The 21153-nt window shown below is 42.5% G+C and overlaps 1 long non-coding RNA gene across 1 annotated transcript; it reads left to right on the top strand.

Annotated features, from left to right (window-relative positions):
- Positions 1-19274: 19274 nt before the first annotated feature.
- Positions 19275-20931, top strand: LOC118650311. Its single transcript, XR_004965989.1, has 3 exons — positions 19275-19390; positions 20223-20367; positions 20890-20931. It is a non-coding gene; the product is annotated as an uncharacterized LOC118650311 (long non-coding RNA).
- The last annotated feature ends 222 nt before the right edge of the window (positions 20932-21153 follow it).

Genomic DNA, 21153 nt, shown 5'->3' with positions numbered 1-21153 from the left:
GGGAAGAGGCGGGAAGAGGCGGGAAGAGCTGCGCTCCGCCTCTGCCTGGAATTCCTCCAGGTCCTGGGGAAGTCCCCCAGGCCGCCTCCTCTGCTGAGTCTGACTGGTTCGCGGGATGATTGCAAGCTGATTGTCTCCCCGCTACCCGCCCCCCCCCACCCCCCCAAGTGATTTAGGCAGGGGCGGTGTAGAACTTCCTACCTCTCCCGCCCCCCATCCTCTGTCCACCGCTGTGGCCTCTCTCATGTACCTGGGCGCCAAACTTGGAGGGCACCCCTCTCCTCTCCGCCCCTTCCCCCCCCCGCCCCCCCGCCCCCCCCCCCCGCCCCAATTCCATTCCTTGCGTGCTTTTCTGAGCCTCCACCCTAAGGCTCGGGCCGGTACTGCGCCTTCCCGGTTCACAGTCTTGATTCTCCGGCCCCCCCCCCCCCCCCCCCCCCCGCCCCATCTAACTGCCACATCTCCACCCTCAGATACCCTTAGTTTGCCACTCCCCCCCCCCCATCCCCCTTCGGGATGATTGAAAAACCATCTTAACTAGCTCTCTACTTACCAGTATTTTCCCTCTAATCTGTTTTAATCACAGATTCTACATTAATTTTCCCAAGCATGGCTTTGCTCATTCACTCCTTCTATTCTAACCTTCTAAGCAATGCCATTACCATTCATTGAGTGCCTACTCTCCCTGCCAAGTGTTTTGCAAATATTATTTCTATTCACACAACTAAACATAAATATTTTACTAGGGAGGAACCCGAAGCTCAAAATAATTAAGTGACTTTCCCAAGGTCAAAAACCAGTGTGTGGCTTGGCCAGGATTTGAATCTCACTCTGTTGTCAATGTCCATCACGCTGTTATTACACCCTGTCACCCGACCTGCTACATGTCCACATATACCCTCTGTATATTCCTGACTCTGTGCCACACTGATGCCTCCATAGGACATCTTCCCTCTCTGGTTCACCCCTTGAAGTCGGACTTCTCTGAAAATACATCTTTTATTGTGCCTCCAGGAACACTGGGTCAGATCCTTCTGTCTGAACTTGTGCTATTTTGTTTATTCTTCTCACAGGCAGCTCTGAACCAATGCTGAGGGACTTCCTGCATCTGAAGAGAGGGAACATTGAACTTGAGCCAGGCAGTGGGAATCAATAATGGTGATACTGATGACCTCTAGTTTTGTGGTAACAGATATTAACTTAATTAACTGCGTTATTTACTTTTTGACAAATAGATATTTGCTGATTGCTATAAATCCAGAGACCTCAGCGTGTGAACTGGCATACAGCTCACAATTCATGAGATTGTATGTTGCTTTGTAAGAGTTCCTGAGTATTTTTCCTGCTCACAGCCACATCGTCTCCTTTATAGACTAATCTTGTAAAGGGCAAAGAACGTATTTTCCTTTAGCTTTGATCTCACTCGCCACTCCTAGGGGTTGCTTAATAACTGCGGAATGATTAACAAGACTTCTTGGTATTAGATCTAATTATCTATTTTAGTTACTGAACTAGGTACAGTGAAATGGCCTATTACTCAGCATAGTCAAGTAGCAAAAGCATTTGGGAATCAGAAGACATTGGGTCAGAAGAGCTGGGTTGCAATATGACTGTTCTACAACTGTGACTAGTGTCTTTTCTGCAAATTTCCTAACTTCTGCAGGCCTCATTTTCTACATCTGCAATATTGGGGTAATAAGGTCACCTCATAGTGCTGTTGGGATAATTAAAGGGGCTCAGGAACTTAAAAGCCCTCTCTACACTGTTAGGGGATGAACTCTCCCCACCTCTAAGGTCAAGTTGGTTCTGCTACCAAGAACTGAACCCAGCTGCTTCAGAGCATTGCATGGATACATCATTTTAAAGCACAGATTACTAGATGTTTTTCTTTACCTAAAGACTTTGATATGTTGTGAAATACTTTCTTTTGCAATTTATTAGGTATTATGATTGAATAACGTTGAGTGTGTATGTGTACTGTGGACAAAAGAAATTGTATGTGTTGTTATGCAATGGTTTTACTAGTAAGAATAAAATGAGCCAGTAAGTATTGTAAGTGCTCTGCTTGGCTTATCTCATTTAGCCTTGACAGTAACCTTGGGAGGAAGATACTATTATTTCCCCAACGTTGTAGATTAGGAAATTGTGGCATAGAGAGGCTTGATTATCCAGCTAAGAGAAGACAGCCAATAATGGTGAGGGCAGGGTACAAAGGCAGGTATTATACGGCCAGTCATGTTGCTCTTAATGCTTCTCTAAGCACATAGGGCAGCAGGGCAGGAAGTATGAACCCAAACTCCCAAATCCCCAAATGCTGAAGAGGATGGGAAAGAAGACACTAGGGGACTTCACAGTTAATCAGAGCAATTGCTGCAACTGCTTGTAGTTGTTTCCCTGGAAATGATACCCAGGATGAGAGATTAGTTCAAGGGATCCCAGGTGAGAGGTGGGGGCTGTTATCTGCAGCAGAAGAACCTACTCAAAATATGGAGCTTGATGGACAGGGCACTCAGAAGCCGAGTACACCTTGCCTGAGAGTGAAGTAATGGAGGTAATAATATCTATGTGCAAAGCAGGACAAAGCAGACCCTATCAACAAAGTTGTATGCATGTTAAATAGTCTACTAAAAATTTACAAGGGCAGGAATGCAAGACCAGGGGCTATGGGAAGAGAGGCTGGTGAAGAAAGTGTTAAAGAGAGAGCGAAGTCAGCCGCTGAGAAAAGAGGAAGATTTTGAAGAAAGAGACTTCAGGGGGAAGGTTCCTTTCCTGATACGTGAGATGATTTTCTCTTTTGTCTGACTTTTTCCTCTAGAATGTACACAACATAAGAGGAGGGACCTTGATTAGTAATCTGTCTCCAGTACTTAGAATCATGCCAGCCCTAGCTGGTTTGGCTCAGTGGATAAAGCCTCGGCCTGCAGACTAAAGGGTCCCGGGTTCGATTCCAGTCAAGGGCACAAGCCCAAGTTGGGGGCTTGATCCCCAATAGGGGGCATGCAAGAGGCAGCAGATCAATGATTCTCTCTCATCATTGTTTCTATCTCTCTTCCTCTCCCTTCCTCTCTGAAATCAATAAAAAATATATTTAAAAAAAGAGAATCATGCCAGAAACATAAGCTCTCAATAAACATTTGCTGAATGAATGAAAGTGGGATGGTGTGGGAGGGGCAGACTGTAGGAAGGGTGGCGACATGAACAGGGTTACTGGAGAGGTTGTGTGTGTGTGTGTTAGCGTGTAGGGTTCCGTCCTACACCAAATACATTTTTTTAGAAGGGAGAAGGAAATAATATGCAAAATATGCTTATATTTGAAACTTAGAGGCTGATCAGCAATTTTGGAGAAAAAGAGGAATCAAAAGAGAGGAACTTTATTATGTCCATAACTCAACTGTAATATCAGCTATTTCTTTTTGATGACAGAGTTTATATTAAAATTGCATCTAGAATGGTAGGAGGATCTAGTTTCCACTTACATCTTAGATCATAGCCCCAGCTTTCTTTTCAGTTGGATTTTTCTGATGCCTTTGCCTTATTTTATTTTTAACTTTTTCTGAATTTGGGGCACACATATTTGAACTATGGACAAAGAATCCTACCTCTGCCCATATGTTCTTTAATGTACCCTGTATCTAAAATCACACTTTTCATTTGTAGAGATCCATCCATAAATGTATAATCAGTTTCAGAGAAGTTTCCAAATTGATTTGTGACATACAAAGGTAACATAGGGTCAGGGTTATCTTTAGGGGTAGCATACTCCTTGTCGGGAGCCGGTCCATCCTTGCTGTTTCAAGGGACCTGGCATATATGGCATACTGTTCTTAATATGTTTGCTCACCTTCTTGGCACTATGTGTTTTAACCAAGGACACCTCTCTGAGAAAGGTTGTTTCCCCAGGTAGGGATTTTCCCCTGAAGTTAGGGAGGGAATAAAACCCCTTAACTAAGTGCCAGGCGGATAATTAATCACTTTAACTACGGACAATCATGCTTAAGCTACATAATCTTTACTCCCTGGAATGGAGATAAGAAACGCCCTAACCTTTGGAATAGAGATTGATAGGATTGGAATCAACTGGTATAAATACAGACGTAACAAGACAACAGGACACAGAACCTAGACACAGAACCTACACACAGAACCTAGACACAGAACCAACACAGAACGTAGAGACAGAAGAACTTCGCTGGAGAGAACATGGCAAAAGATCCTGGACAGAAACTGGCCACAGAACCTAGAGACAGAACCTAGCGAGAGAACCTGGCTGAAGAACCTAGAGACAGAACCTGGCTACAGAACCTGGATAGAACATGGCAAGAGAACCTGACTAGAACCTGGTGACTGAACCTGGCTGGAGAACCTGGACAGAACCTGGCTGGAGAACCTAGCGAGGGAACATGGCTACAGAACCTGGCTGGAGAACCTGGAGAACCTGGCTGGAGAACCTAGCAAGAGAACATGGACACAGAACCTGGCTGGAGATCCTAACCAGAACTTCGCTGGAGATCCTGAACAGAACTTGGCTAGAGATCCTGGCTAGGCTGCTGATCAACTGAACGCTGTCTCCATGTCATTCCTTCTTCGCCAACTCTGTCCACATCTTTGGGGACCCCTGGATCTGCTGGGATTGGACCCCAGCAACTCCTCTCGACTCATCTCCTACCGAGCAATGAGAGATTCATTTTCAAATGGTCAAAGCGATATTCAGTAGAAAATCTCTATTACATGTGCCCTTATACAGAACAGAGTTTCACTTTGTGATCTAATGTGAAAACTTTTTCTTTTAAAAGGTGAGTTTAATAATTTCACATTAATTCTATATGTATATATGGTAGTTTCAAACAGCATTAACAGAAGTTAACTTCTAATAAGACTAATGTTTGGTCATAAAATTTTAAGTTATATTTTCTGTTTTCACAATTTATGGCATCTTTGTTTTTTGTGTGTTTCTTCTGTAAACACTAAAGTATTTGTGTTTTTGTATGAGTGGTTTCCTTTATAACTATGTTAATTATAGAATTAATGCTTATTAATTCCCTACAATGACCAATAATAAATTTAATATATTGGTTTTCCATCTACCTCTTTGAATTAGTGTGTTAGAGCAGCTGTAACAAAGTACCACAAACTGGGTGGCTTAAGCAACAGAAATTTATTGTCTTACTAGAGGCCTGGTGCACGAAATTTGTGCAGGGGGGCGGGGGGGGTCCCCCTCAGCCCAGCCTGCACCCTCTCCAATCCAGGACCCCTTGGCAGTCGGACATCCCTCTCACAATCCTGGACTGCTGGCTCCTAATTGCTCACCTGCCTGCCTGCCTGGTCGCCCCTAACTGCCACCCCTCCTGGCCTGATTGCCCCTCACTGCCTCTGCGTGCCGGCCTGATCGCCCCTAACTGCCTCCCCCCGCCCCCGCCGGTCTGGTTGCCCCTCATGCCCCCCCCCCCCCCCCCCCCGCCAGCCTGGTTGTAGGTAGCCATCTTGTGAGGGCATGAGGGTTAATTTGCATATTATCTCTTTATTATATAGGATAAATTTAGAGGCTAGAAGTTCAAGATCAAGGTGTTGGCAGGGTTGGTTCCTTCTTAGGATTGGGAGGAAAAGGTCTATTCTAGGCTTTTTTTCTAGTTTCTGGTGGTCTCAGACAAAAGAAGGAAGAATGAAGCAGAAAAGGAGGAAAAGATAACCTGAGAACACCTCACTGAGTTGATCCCACTGTGGGGAGCTAGAGGTTAAGCCTTCTTGGAATTCGTTGGGAAGCGATGTAGAGTGCATGTGAGAATTGTCTGCTTGAAAGGGAAGAAGAGAATATTTATCACTCACTCCCATTCTTGTATGAGGATTGGCCATGTGGTATTAACTTCCTTGCATTTCCAGTTTTTAGAAAGATTATTAGGTTCTTTTGTATCCGCTAAAGTTTAGGGTTTGTTTTTTTAAAAAATATATGTTATTGATTTTTTAAAGAGAGGAAGGGAGAGGGATAGAGAGTTAGAAACATCAATGAAAGAGAAACATCAATCAGCTGCCTCCTGCACACCTCCTACTGGGGATGTGCCCACAACCAAGGTGCATACCCTTGACCGGAATTGAACCTGGGACCCTTCAGTCCGCAGGCCAACGCTCTATCCACTGAGCCAAATCTGTTAGGGCGGGTTTTTTTTAAAAAAGTATTATAAACTTACAGACTTTATCATGTGTTATATGTTTTTTTTTTTTTTTTTTTTTTTTTTGTCCCTATCCCAGTTTTGTCCTATATATTTCATAGCAAGTATTTATTTATTATTACAATAGCCTCCTCTGCATTTCTTTTGCACCCTGCTTTTCTTTCTCTCATTTCTTAGCTTACCACCTCTTCCCACAGTTGTCGCTGTTTATCCCCCTATTTTAAACAATAGTTACTATGCATTAGGTGCTCATGATGTACCCCGACATGCATAAGGTAGGCTTCTATTCTAGGAAAGTTCCTCCTACTATCTCTCTTTAATGTTTAAAATTAAGAACAAGGATTCATTTCACAAAGGCATTACCCTTGTAAATGTGAATAGCCACAAACCAAGAGCTTCCACTGTTTATTTCCAGAGTTGTAGTTTCAGTCTATCAACTTGGAAGTAGACTATTCTGATTGCTACTTGTATGGGCATAGAAAAACACATCCCTCCTACCTTGACCACTGACTTGCCTACTTCATCCTTTCATTCATTTATCCATCCATCCATTCTTCATTCAACACATACGTTTGGGGGTACAGTCTTTGTGCTATTGAGGGCCCATTTTGTCAGGCATTGAGGATACCAAGATTAACAAGACATGCTGCCTACTCTTGAGGAGCATGTATTCTAGTCATAGGAGATAAGCACATAAACAGATGATTGCATACATCCTCATGAGTGCTATAAAAAGTATGGAAAGAATCCTGCTGCAGGACTCAAGATCCTTAGGAAGTAGAGTAATCTTCACAGGGAATGCAAGTAAAAGTACTAAAGACAGGCTAGTTTCTAAATGTGACAATGTGATACAGCCTATAGATTCAGCAAGCAGAGAGCATTATTTTAATGACTACCCCTGAAAGCTGATTCGGGCAGAAAACCTGAGGTTAAATTTTGATATTCCTGGCTTGCGGAACTTATAACCAAGCTTAGTTTCTTTTTTTTTTTTTTTTAATATATTTTTTATTGATTAAGATATTACATATGTGTCCTTGTCCCCACGTTACCCTCTACCCCCCACCCCCCCCACCCCCGCTCATGCCCTCACCCCCCCGTTGTCCATGTCCATTGGTTAGGCCTATATGCTTGCATATAAGTCCTTTGGTTGATCTTTCCCCCTTACCCCCACCCTCCCCTACCTTCCCTCCAAGTCCCGACAGTCCAATCAATGCCTCTCCGTCTCTGGATCAGTCCTTGTTCATCAGCTTATGTTGTTCATTATATTCCACAAATGAGTGAGATCCTGTGGTATTTATCCGCTCTCAAGTTCCATCCATGCTGTGGCAAATGGTAAGAGTTCCTTTTTCTTCTTCCTCTTCTTAAAGAATACCTTTCAGCATTTCATATAATGCTGGTTTGGTGGTGATGAACTCCTTTAGCTTTTTCTTATCCGTGAAGCTCTTTATCTGACCTTCTATTCTGAATGATAGCTTTGCTGGATAAAGTAATCTTGGTTGCAGGTTCTTGCTATTCATCACTTTGAATATTTCTTGCCAGTCTCTTCTGGCCTGCATGGTTTCTGTTGAGAAATCAGCTGACAGTCATATGGGTACTCCCTTGTAGGTAACTGACTGTCTTTCTCTTGCTGCTTTTAAGATTCTCTCTTTATCTTTTGCTCTTGGCATTTTAATTATGATGTGTCTTGGTGTGGTCCTCTTTGGATTCCTTTTGTTTGGGGTTCTCTGCGCTTCCTGGACTTGTAAGTCCATTTCTTTCACCAGGTAGGGGAAGTTTTCTGTCATTATTTCTTCAAAAAGGTTTTCAATATCTTGCCCTCTCTCTCCTTCTGGTACCCCTATAATTCTGATGTTGGTACGCTTGAAGTTGTCCCAGAGGTTCCTTACACTATCTTCATATTTTTGGAATCTCTTTTCTTTTTTCTTTTTCGGTTGGGTATTTTTTGTTTCTTTGTATTTCAAATCTTTGACTTGATTCTTGGGATCCTCTTTTCTGCTGCTGGATCTCTGTAAATTATTCTTTATTTCAGTCAGTGTATGCTTAATTTCTAGTTGGTCCTTTTTCATGTCCTCCATGGTCTCCCTATACTTATTGAGGGATTCATTAAATTTATCGGCGGTTTCCATAAAATTCTTGAAAAACCTTATAACCGTGGCCTTAAACTCTATATCCAATCGTTTGCTTTCCTCCATTTCTGCCATTTGTGACCTGTTTCTTTGTCTCCGCATTTTGGCAGCTTCCCTGTGTTGATAGAGTGGCCCTGTGCGCCAGGTGTCCTGTAGGGCCCAGTAGCTCAGCCTCCCCAGTTACCTGGGGTGGACACTCTTGGTGCACTCTTGGTGCCTTGGTTGTTGTAGAATCACTGGGAGGAATTGACCTCCAGGCCAATTGGCTGTGAGAATCAGCTGTGTCTAAAGTGGGAGAACTTCTGTGCTGAAGACACCCTTCTGGGGCAAGACTTGCTTCAGTGGGGCTTTGGTGCTCACTGAGTCTGCTCCCTGAGTGCGTCCCTTATGGATCTGAGGAGTTGCAGTCTGGATGGACCCCCTCTGACCACTGGGTACAGTGGCTCCTGGATCTAAGGAGGTGCTAATTCAGCCTCTGCCTGAGGCCACACAGCAGGAGCCACGAAGAGGCTCAGCTGTGAAGCAATGCAAGCCGCTGCGGGGCCTTGGGCCTTCTCTTGGAAGTTCCAGGTCTGCCTGGTTCAGCTGCAGTTAGGTACATTCACATGCAAAAGCCTCTGCCGCAGCCTGGGTGGGGCGGGGTCTCAGGGAGTCAGAGGGCGGAGAAAGCGGCCATGGCCGATTCTCCGCCCGGAGTCGCGCGTCTCAGTGTCCCGGTAACGGCTGCAAGCACCTCTGAGGGAAAGCCGCCCTCAAGTTCGCTCGCTGCCGGACAGACCAGCTTCTCCCCGTATGAGACCTGGGTCCCCAGAGACTTCCCGGAACCGGAGTTCAGAGCCATCGGGAGTTTGTGATTCAAAAAGACAGCCGCGTCCTCAGGCGCCACCCCCTTTCCTCGCGCGCGCGCGCCGCAGTACCTCTGCACTTCACCTCCGCAGCGCCTCTGGCTCTCAGCATGCTTTTCTTTCCTTCTAGTTGTGGAATTTACACTCAGCCAGCCTTCCTGTTGTTCTGGATGATGTTTGCTCAGTCCTTTGGGGTAATTTTCAATTGTTGTGTGAGGCAATAATTTCCCGGTGTTTACCTATGCCGCCATCTTAGTTGCTCCCCCGTGTTATATGTTTTTATTGCAATCATTATTCTTATTGATAATGTTCTATATTTGGCTATTGGTAGCCCTTTCAAACTGTTTCAGTTTTGACCATTGCAAGCTTCTTCACATTGGTTCCTGTGACCTTTCAAAGTGACCCCAGTGGACTTCAATAGCGCCCTTGTTTCCTAGTATGAGTAGGTATTCCATCTTATTCCTGTTCACACAGGAACTCATCCATTTCCCCAAGGAACCCAGGTTCTTTTTCATGAGAAAAGGTATTTAGAGATTACAATCTGGGCACTAGGGGTCCTCATTGAGTTGGCCATTGCTTTGAGGTCTTTTCCCTTGATAGAGCTAGAAATATGTATTCTATGAAAAAGGAAATACCTCATGAGTTAATACTCATATTTCCAATTCAAATACAATGTTATAGTTTTCTTTATCTAACTTCTTTGATTTTATATCTTTTTACTCTTACTCAGTAACATAATTACTTAATTTTCTTTTTTTTAATTAAATCTTTATTGTTCAGATTATTACATTTGTTCCTCTTCTTTCCCCCCCATAACTCCCCTCCTTCCAGTTCCCACCCCACCCTCCGCCCTCACTCCCCACCCACTGTCCTCTTCCATAGGTGCACGATTTTTGTCCAGTCTCTTTCCACATCTCCCACACCCCTCCCCCCCCCCAAGAATAGTCAGTCCATTCCCTTTCTATGTCCCTGATTCTATTATGATCACCAGATTATTTATTCACTTGATTCTTAGATTCACTTGTTGATAGATGCATATTTGTTGTTCATAATTTGTATCTTTACCTTTTTCTTCTTCTTCCTCTTCTTAAAGGATACCTTTCAGCATTTCATATAATACTGGTTTGGTGGTGATGAACTCCTTTAGCTTTTCCTTATCTGTGAAGCTCTTTATCTGACCTTTCATTCTGAATGATAGCTTTGCTGGATAAAGTAATCTTGGTTGTAGGTTCTTGGTATTCATCACTTTGAATATTTCTTGCCATTCCCTTCTGGCCTGCAAAGTTTCTGTTGAGAAATCAGCTGACAGTCGTAAGGGTATTCCCTTGTAGGTAACTGGGTTTCTTTCTCTTGCTGCTTTTAAGATTCTCTCTTTGTCTTTTGCTCTTGGCATTTTAATTATGATGTGTCTTGGTGTGGTCCTCTTTGGATTCCTTTTGTTTGGGGTTCTCTGCGCTTCCTGGACCTGTAAGTCTATTTCTTTCACCAGGTGGGGGAAGTTTTCTGTCATTATTTCTTCAAATAGGTTGTCAATATCTTGCTCTCTCTCATATTCTGGCACCCCTATAATTCTGATGTTGGTACGCTTGAAGCTGTCCCAGAGGCTCCTTACACTATCTTCGTATTTTCGGATTCTTTTTTCATTTTGCTTTTCCAGTTGGGTGTTTTTTGCTTCTTCGCGTTTCGAATCTTTGACTTGATTCTTGCGCTCCTCTGGTAGGCTGTTGGGTGTCTGTATAATATTCTTTATTTCAGTCAGTGTATGCATAATTTCTAGTTGGTTCTTTATCACAACATCGAGGGTCTCATTAGATTTCTTGAGGATCTCACTACATTTATCGGCGGTCTCACCAATCTTTTCGAGGGCCTTACTAAGTTTATTGGCAGCTTCTAGACAGTTCTTCAGAGACCTTAAAAGTGTGGTTTTGAGCTCTATATCTTCCATTTCTGACATTTGCGTCCTGTTTCTTTGTCTCTGCATTTTTATATCTTTTCTTGGTGCACCCCCTAGTGGTCTTTTTGCGCAGTCTTGTAGTTAAGCCTTGATTGTTGTCGGTAATACCAGGGGTGATTTGACCTCCAGGCTAACTGGCTATGAGAGTCAGCTGTGTCTGCAGTGGGAGAGCTTCTGTGCTGGATCTCTAGGGAGGTGCTAATCTAGCCTTTGCCTGAGGCTATCTGGCAAATGGCTCTGCGCAGGGCTTGGGCGGGGCGGGTCCCTGGGGATCTACAGTGCGGGCCGGAGCAAGCAGTTATGGCGCCTCTCAGTTCCGTCCCTAGGGGCTCTGCCTCTCAGAGTCCCAGCAACCGCTGCAAACCTCGGAGAGAAAGCTGCCTTCGAGTTCCGACCGAAGCCAGACAGTCCCGCTTCTCCCGTTTGAGTCTGGGTCCCCAGAGACTCGCCCGGATCTGGAGCTCAGAGTCTGAAACTCCCTCCTGATTGAAAACAACAACCGCGCCCTCCGCCGCCAGCCCGCTCCGCATGCGCACTCCGCACCTGAGTATTTCACTTCAGCACTGCGCCTCCTCTGAGTCTGGGTATGATATTCTCTTTCCTCCTAGTTGTAGAATTTCCACTCAGCCAGCCTTCCTGTGGTTCTGGATGATGTCCGTTCTGTCCTTTAGTTATATCTCTAAAGTGGTTGTTCGAGGCAGCAATCTCCGGTATTAACCTATGCCGCCATCTTGGTTTCTCCCTACTTAATTTTCTTGAGCTTATTCTATGTGTATATATGGTAGTTTCAAACAGCATTAACAGATTTCTTATTTGCTTTATCTTATTATATACATGTGCATAACAGTTTCATACTGTTATTATTAGCAATAGGACCCCTGCATGGAGTTTAAGATTCTTTTTGCAATTCTAGTATTCCCTTTAGAATGTATTCCACTAGGATGGTATAGTCAAATTGCTGTATTTTAAGTTATCAAATTAATTCTTCTCTATATAGTTAATCTATCAACATGATATATTTGATATTTTGTTTTCCATTTTCAAGGATTGATATTCTATCTTGATTTAGTTTTGTTTTAAAACTATTTAAATGGTTTTTAAGTTAAAAGCTATAAAGCAAAGTATATTCAGAGAAGTTAACTTCTAACTCTATTCTTTCTAACCTGCTCCTTCCTTTCTCCCTTTTCTATTACATTTTAACATATTCTTCCATTTTTGAAAATATGTGCATTTTTTCATATTTTCTCTATTTTTAGGTAAAAGGTGGAGTCTATACACTTTATCCTGCACTTGCTTTTTTTTCACCTAATCACACATCAGGGAATTCACTCCATACAGGTGTGAATTCCTTTCTATATCTGCATAGTTCTCCATTGTGTGAATTTATAAATTGAACACAGTACCAATAGATTTGGAATCAGTAACTAGACAGATAGAATTGTCACTTATTGCAATAGGGAAGGCTGAAAAATGACCAGGTTTTAGGGGGAATATCAGGAGTTTGGTTGAGGATACATTTTGTTTGAGATGCCTATTAAAAATCCACAGAGAGTTATGAATAGACAGTTTTGTCTGTATGAGTCTGGAGTTCAAGGCAAGGTCCAGACTAGATATGTAACTTGGAAGTTAATCGGGAAGCATGGTGAAGAAATGGAGGAGTACATGCTTCAGACCCGTCAGTTCTGCCCTATTTTTATTGACGCCTAACTCTGGCTGAGATTTTGGTCGCCTGGTTTTATTTGCTGGTCCCCTATTTCACCGATTTCCCTGGTGAACACAGAGGCAATCATTGCCTTAAAGCAGAATAGAGAAGAAGCAAAAGGAAGTGTAAAGTTGTCACTAACCTACTTCCCTCTGCAATATTCTGCCCCAGGCTATAGCCCACCCCTGGCTCACTCCCTTCAGGCATTACTGCTTTCTTCTCCCCAGAAGTTTCTTACTGTCCACGTCATTAGCTTCTAGAATTCATGTTCCCTTTAAGCTTTTCCTTGTTTGATTCTCAGGAAGGGAGCCAGCAACCTGTGCCAGGTTTCCATCTTTACAGGAACCAGAAATTCTTTTTGATTTTTAATTAAACAAGGAAAACAAATATTTATTTTTTTTAAGAGAAAAAAGATGGAGAAACTCTGGTTTATCATCTCTTTCAAACATCCTATGAAAACATAACAAAGAGATTGAACCTGATTAGAGTCAAGTCGAGGAAAACAGGAATTCAACAAAGCTGGGAACTGCATACTGCGTCAGAAAATGAAAAATTGACTACTGCTAGAAAAAAAGTCTTCTATGTAAAGAAATGTTATAACAAAAATTCTGAAATTCTACCATAGATAAACTTGTGTAATGTCTCCTCAAGAGATACTTTCCCTGTCTAAGTATGCTGAACCCAGGTCCAATCTGACCCCATGGATCAGACACCTGGTGTGCTCCTGCTACCTACAACAGAAATTAGTATTATATAACTTCTCTTGATTGACTATATATATATATATATATATATATATATATATATATATTCATTCTATTTCTGTTCTGATGGCAACTTAAACAATTTTTTTTTTACAAGAAATATATCCTTTCAGTCCATTAGTACAAGTGAATATAGAGTCAAAGTGAACGTTTTCCTGTAACAGTAATCTCCCTTCATGGGTACAAAGCAACATACCTCCTAGAGATAACCACTCTTTTTTTAAAAAATATATTTTATTGATATTTTTACAGAGAGGAAGGGAGAGGGATAGAGAGTTAGAAACATCAATGAGAGAGAAACATCGATCAGCTGCCTCCTGCACACTCCCTACTGGGTATGTGCCCACAACCAAGGTACATGCCCTTGACTGGAATCGAACTTGGGACCCTGGAGTCCGAGGGCCGATGCTCTATTCACTGAGCCAAACCAGTTAGGGCGAGATAACCACTCTTGACTGAGTATCTATCTTGCCTATCTTCATCTGTTCATGCTGCTACAACAAAAACATCATAGAATGGGTGGTGTATAAACAACAGAAGTTTATCTCTCACAGTTCTGGAGGCTGGAAAGTCCGAGATCAAGGTGCCAGAGTTGTAGGCGGTGAGAAATGCCACCAGGTGTCTGATCCATGAGGTCAGATTGGACCTGGGTTCAGCAACCTCAGTACTTGGGTTCTGGCTAGGAAAGAATTCAGAGCCAAGACTAAAACTGTAAGAGAACATTTATTGGGTAAATTACTGAGGTAGAAAAAGTAATTCCTAGAAGAAATGGGCTTAGGAAACAAGTTTTAGAGGTAAAGCAAGGGCCCTTGGAACTGGGAGTGAGGAGGGTAATGGTAACGGGCCTAGGAGGTAGCGGGGAGAAGGTGTGGGCATGCATGCTCCTGGGAGGGAAAGGGAGAGGGAGAGGGAGAGGGAAATGGAGAGGGAGGAGAGGGAGAAGGAGTGGGAGAGGGTAAGGGGGAAGGAGAGGGAGAGGGAGAGGGAGAGGGTCAGGGGGAGGGAGAGGGGGAGGGGGAGGGAGAGAGGGAGGGAGAGGGAGAGGGAGAGGGAGAATACACTGGGTCCTCTGTCCTAAGAGTTTTAAGGGTGGTGATTTTAGCAAAGTTTCCAGGGGGAAGATCTTAATAGAATATTCAGTAGCTTTCCAGGTGTGTCCTTTCAGGGTTGTGGTCTCCCCTGATTGATTGGCTGGCACCAGGGCAGGGGTTATTATTTGATGCTGCTGGTCCTGAGGCTGTTTCTGTTGCTTATCTGGGCCTAGAGCTGAAATACAACTTGAGGTCTAGATGTTATCTCTAGGGAAGGAAGGTCAGGGGGTCCAAACCACAAGACCAGCAATATGCTAGGGTAAGAAAGTCACCCTGGAGGGGAGGCCCTGCTCTACAATTGATCTTCCGTTGCTAGGGACCTGGGGCTTTCCACCCTAGTGACCTTCTGTACTTGGCCCATATCCTTGCTCCGCTCACATCTGTCTAATTGCCTCCCACACAAGTAGATTTGGTTTCTGGTAAGAACCTGCTTCCTGATTCAGAGATGGCATATACTTGTGTCCTTGCATGGCAAAGTGGGGAGTGGGCTCTCTGGAGTCTCTTTTATCAGGGCACTAAGCCCATCCCTTTGCCCTCTTGCCCTTATCACCTCCCAAAGACCTCACCTCAAAATACCATTACACTGGGGATTAGGTTTCAACATACAAATCTGCGTGCGTGCGTGTGTGTGTGTGTGTGTGTGTGCAACAAACATTCAGTTCATTGAGTCTTTTTGTATGTATCAGACATTTTACATGTACACACATTCCCACGGTCACATTCCCATATTAATACATTTAGATCTACGTCATTATTTTAGGTAGCTGAAATGTATTTTGTACATGTATGAATACACTGCGTTTTTATTTTATTGAAATGACACACAAAAAGATAACATTGAAATGAGTCATACCTTCTTGGTTCTCTTAAAATGAAAACATAAATACAGGGTGGGGCAAAAGTAGGTTTATAGTTGTGCATACTACACAAGAGTTTATTCTTGAATTATTTATTAATTATTGTATTATTTTCCATATGAACAACTGTGAACCTACTTCTGAATAAGTAGTGCATGGTCATTGGCCCCAGTTGTATCTCTTCTTTTCTAAGTTGCTATGATATGTATATTTTGCTCCCTCAAAGAGAGAACAAAGCCACAGATCTATAATGCTCAGGGGTAAGAAGCAATCCATTAGTAACAGAAGCATCCTGATCTTTAAGACTGGTGAGTGGAGGAAAATGTCTTCAGCAGTTTCTCAGATAAGGGAACAAAGGTGCAGGATTAAAATGAACATTAAAGAAATAATTTGTAAAAGATTATATGGGGTAAACAGAAAAGCTTCATGCGAAATTCCTTTCTCTAAGGTGCTTTCTCTTATTTAAGGTTGGCCTGTTAAAGAAGAAAGGAGCTGTATGCTTAGAAATGAGGACAAAACCTCAGGTCTTTAAGGTTAACATGGAAAAAGAAACAAGGAGAGAATTCTCTTTAAAAAGACTGCTCTCTATAGAATGTGAGGCTTGATTGCTGAAGGATAAATTAACGTCAAAGGAAGCCTCTTGCATTAGGAGACAAAACTTCATGTACTTAAGGCAAAGGGAAGTGGTGGGGGAGGAAAAACATTTTTTATAAAAAAGAGGAAATAACTTCCAGCGACATTTCTTAAGAGCCCTGCCTCATATTTCAGGCATTTTAACAATTGCCATATGGACCAGGGATTAGGCTTTGGAAGGGAGAGTTAGTATTGCTGGGTGTGGTCACGGGTAACAGGCACAAAGTTACCCAACCGTATATATCTACTGTATGCCACCCCCTCCCAGGGTCTGATAATGTCCACGCAGAGATGAAATGACTATTACAGAAGCAATTCCTACTCGGTGGGGATGAGATCTGCAGGCCTCTGAGATCCCTTCCAATATTGAGATCCAATGTTATTAAAAGAAGCAACCATGCATAGTCAAATCCCCTTCAGCAGGGCTGACACTGGACATGGGGGTGGGAGTGAAGGGGGTGGCTCTGTGTGGTGGGGAGGCTATTGGTGGGTGGGGGAGGGGCTGTGGAAATATTTCGAGCAGGCCTCTTCAATCAAAACACTTTAATTAAAAAAAAAAGAGACGTATGCAATACTTTCAACAATAAAGAATTTAAATAAAAAAATGCATTGTGAAGTTCATGGGCATATGGGTGGGAGCAGGGACAGAGAGCTCCCCCAAGGAGGGAAACAGGAGCCCGCAGGGATATGCTCCCCCAGAATGGCACCAAAGCCCACTTGGTCCCAGGTATTGGAGGGGGCTTGGAACATTTCAAGGAAGATACTTCAAAGCCTGGGGTGCCTTGAGGCATAAGGCCTAGAACAGTAGCCCCTTTTGCCCTAGTGTGAAGGTGTGACGGCTATACTGCTCTTAAGACTGAAATTGTCACCCTGTTACTGAGGCATTTAATTGAACACCCCACAACACTTACCACCTACAACTTCTATACTTCATTCCTCTCCCCTCTTCTGTTTTTCTCCATAATATCTGACACCTTCTCCCCTGCCTGGCTCCCTACACCATGAGGACAAAGATTTTTGTCTATTTTGTTTGATCTTACAGTTCTAGCATCTAGAATAGGTTCCAGAAAGTAGCAGTCACTCAAATATTTGTTGAATGAATAATTTAAAAAAAATGAACGAATGAATGAGTCCCATAGGGAAATAGAGAGGTAAGCATGTTCTCCTTCCTTCTTCTGACTCATCAATCAGAAAATTCACTTCTTCCATGGTGCTCAAGCAGAAATCTGAGGAGTGGGGAACAAGCATTCCCCTAAAAAAGTAATGAAGGAAAATATGACAACTTATTTGAAAATATCTCCTCAAACAAGACCATATCAAATAAGGTGGCATTTAAGACTGAGGAAATAGAAGATGAGCTTCATGCAAAATCTTCTAAGTGAAGAACAAAACTCAGGTTTTTAAGATTAACTTAGAAAAAAGACACAAAATGAGACAATTTGTGTTAGGAAGGAGGAAATACTTTTACACAAAATTTCATCTTTAAGCAAACCACCTTGGTTTTTAAGACTGGGATAGGGAATAAAAAGTAAATACTCAGATGAAAGAATAAAATTTAAAAGTCTTAAAGATTAAGGTATAAAAAGATAATATTTATAAGAGAAAGAGAAAAAAGGAATGAATAAGATTTTAGAAACTAGATAAGTGAAAAGAAAAATCTCCTAGTTCTTTAAAGACAAGCTCTTGGGAGGAAAACAAAATAGAAAAGAATGAGTGAAAATATTTGAGGTGGCAAAGGTAGATTTATTTCTCATAACCTCTGCATGGTTTGTGGCCACATACATCCCATTCGTTTAGCTCTGCCATTGTGATTGCTCCTCTCAAACCCTCAAACAACATCTGAGAGATGAATTAAGCATCAGATTAAGTACTGTGTCATATTAAACCTCAGACTGACAAACCAAGCTTGTTGCCAAACCCAGAAAGCCAGCCAGATGAAATGATGATCAGTTTTATTAGATTATTATAGAGGCAAGATTATAATAAAAATATGTAAGAAATAATTTTTAGATCATAAGATTATAAAGAAGGGCATCTAAGAAACAATTTTTAGGTCAAATATTTTTAGGTTTAATGTAATTCATGAAATTACATTATAACAATGTGCTTCCAGTGAGGAAGGCTGAAAATGTTCATTGTATAGAAATGAGAATAATCTATAGTATTTAATATAATTGTGTGTTAGAACTTTTATCTCATATCATGGCTGTTTATCTTTCCTTCAGGATAGATCAATATGGAGGGAAAGACATCGTGTGTTGGGCTGTCATCTAAGGGGATGGTTCCACATAGCCCAGTGGCATCGTTCAGGCCTGGAGTGCGCCAGGAGCCTCAGTGTCTGTGTGGGTTGATCTAGTCCTTTGACAGGTGAGAGCAGGGAGACTGGCTGCTGGAGTGGCAGGTCCACCCTTCAGGCTGGGTATAGGTAAGTGTGCCATCTTCTCCTAGGAGAAGAAATATGAATTCTGTAAGGTTTAATAGTTTGTGTAATAAGAGAAAAATAAACAGGAACCACCCTTTCTTTCTTGCTAGAACAGGAAAGCAGGTAGAACAAGTCAGAATCTGTGCATGCATTGTGTGAGAGATACAAAGCATGAGTAACTTAATTCACTGTGACCTCTTTCTTGTAACTTGGTGCGACCAGAAGCAGTGACAGAATTTGAGAACATTTGGATGACACGAATCAAGGAATGTGAACTTAGAAAAAAAGGGTTTTATTAGTTATAAAGATGTCTTCCCTGCTTTTAAAACTTTTCCCTAAGTTGATTTCATTTCTCTTCTATAATGTGCTATTCATTTGTGAATTTACATTTATTCAAAATCTGGGGCAATGTGCGCTGCATTGTTTAGGGCTAAAAATATATAAAGATTTCATTTTATTCTTAAGAACTCAACATTTAGTAGGAGAGTTTGAATATGGCAGACATCTATTCCAATAATTACAGCACACAGATTCCTGTGATAAATACTCTAAGGAGAGAAAAATGAAGTGCTCTGGCATGCCAGTGACACACCAGTGGCGCCCTAATTATTGACTTTTAGAGGATTACTTAGGACTTAACCAGTGAGCTAGAAGTGCAGAACTAAAAAGACTCAACCAGGGATGTAGTCTAAATATTAACAAACCAACACTGCCTAGGTCCTGACCATCAATCAGAACGTGTCGGACTCATCAGCTAAGACTCCCAACAGAGTAGAACAAACGTCGACCAAATATCAGCTACAGTCAACACTGAATACCTACCATAAATCAGGTACTGTCTTAGCAGGGGTTTTAGTCTGGTTACTATGATATATGTGAGGCACGGGTTACAAATAATTTTCATTTTTTAGCCAAGTCAAATTGATAGGTAGTGGCCCCCTGGAGAGATGAGTTGGGGATTCTGAAGCTGAGTGTAGGCTCCCTGTGAAAGAATGTGGTGACTGATGTGTGGTATGGATGATGAAAGGACAAATTGTAGTACATGTGCCATGTATTTGATGTATATGCTCACAATTAAATTACAGACACCCGTGCATTCAAGTCCTCCTTCAAGCACATAGACCCTGTGACTTTGGGCAAGTGGCTTTATCTATCTAGCTGTGACTTTGGGCAAGTGGCTTTATCTATCTAGCTTAAACATTCTCACTGTAAGACTGGGGTAGTAATACCTGCCTCATAGGATCACCGTGAGAATTGAAATATGAGAATATATTGGAAGGGTAGTGTGAGCATTCCATTGTATGATGTGGCAGCTTCCGTGAAAATATTCTGCCATCTGTGAGATGGAGGTGAGATTCTAGCTTTATTTTGAGGCTAATTGCAGCAGGAGGCAGGAAAGGGAAGAGGAGAAAGATTAAAAGCAGGACACACCTGAGAGTGTCCTGGTGGAGGAGGCTGCAGTGATGGAGCCAGGAGCAGAGACCTGGGAGAAGAGATGTACCTAACAGATTTTTAGGAGGCGGTAGTCTATGTGCCCTGTGATCCTCCCCCTGGTCCCCTTGAATCTTCAGGAAAACTACACAGGTCACAATATGCTTGGTTCACTGTTCTTTTTGGGGGAGGTTGGGAAAAGCTGCTGGTGAACATGGTGGTATTGGTTCCAGGAGGAAGCAGTGAAACCTATGGGGAGGCTCAGGACCAGCAGAAGGGCCAGTGTCCCGGGAATGGTAAATATTAGATGACCAGATTTGATCATGAGCCCATGCAGGACACTGAGTGATTCCGAGCAACACTTGGGATATCATAAAGGTAATACGAACCAACAAATATGGGTTTCTGCTGGAAGCTATTGGAAGCTTGGGGAAGAAGACTCCCTTGCAGATCAATACAGGAAGAATAGAATCACCACTAAGCCAGTATTATATGAAATGCTGAAGGGTACTCTTTAAGAAGAGGAAGAAGAAGAAAAAGATAAAGATAAAAATTATGAACAACAAAGTGACAACAAATACGTATCTATCAACAAGTGAATCTAAAAATCAAATGAATAAAAAAATCTGATGAACAGAATTAACTGTTGAATATAATAGAATCAGGGGCATAGAAAGGGAGTGGACTGACAATTCTCGGGGGGAAGGGGGTGTGGGGGGGTGCGGGAAGAGACTGGACAAAAATCGTACACCTATGGAGGAGGACAGTGGGGGAGGGTGGTAAGGGCATGGGGTGGGTGGGAACCGGGTGGAGGGGAGCTATGGGGAAAAAAAAAAGAATAGAGGGGGCTCTTCTGCCTCCAGTTGTGATTTTCAGAAGTAGAATTTCTCCTCTTCACAGCAGGCACAGCAGTCTGGCAAGTTAATCCCCAATCACTCTTGTTTCACTTGTCGGAAAGGTAAGTCAAGAAGCCCTGGGGTGGGGTGTGACCTCAGAGGATGTTTAGGCAGTAAAGACACTCATGTTATGCCAAGTAACTTACTAGTAAAAAGGAACTCACAGGTTTTCTTGATGTAAAAGGTAGAGATCCTGATACATTTGATGGCTGCTTTGAATTTTTCCTTTAATTGGGAGGGAAAAAAAACATTACATTTGAGAAATGCT

The sequence above is a fragment of the Myotis myotis genome, unplaced genomic scaffold (genome assembly GCF_014108235.1).
Source record: "Myotis myotis isolate mMyoMyo1 unplaced genomic scaffold, mMyoMyo1.p scaffold_m19_p_3, whole genome shotgun sequence".
Classification (NCBI taxonomy): domain Eukaryota; kingdom Metazoa; phylum Chordata; class Mammalia; order Chiroptera; family Vespertilionidae; genus Myotis; species Myotis myotis.
The sequence above is the reverse complement of the archived record's forward strand: the minus strand, read 5'-3'. Positions and strand labels throughout refer to the sequence as shown.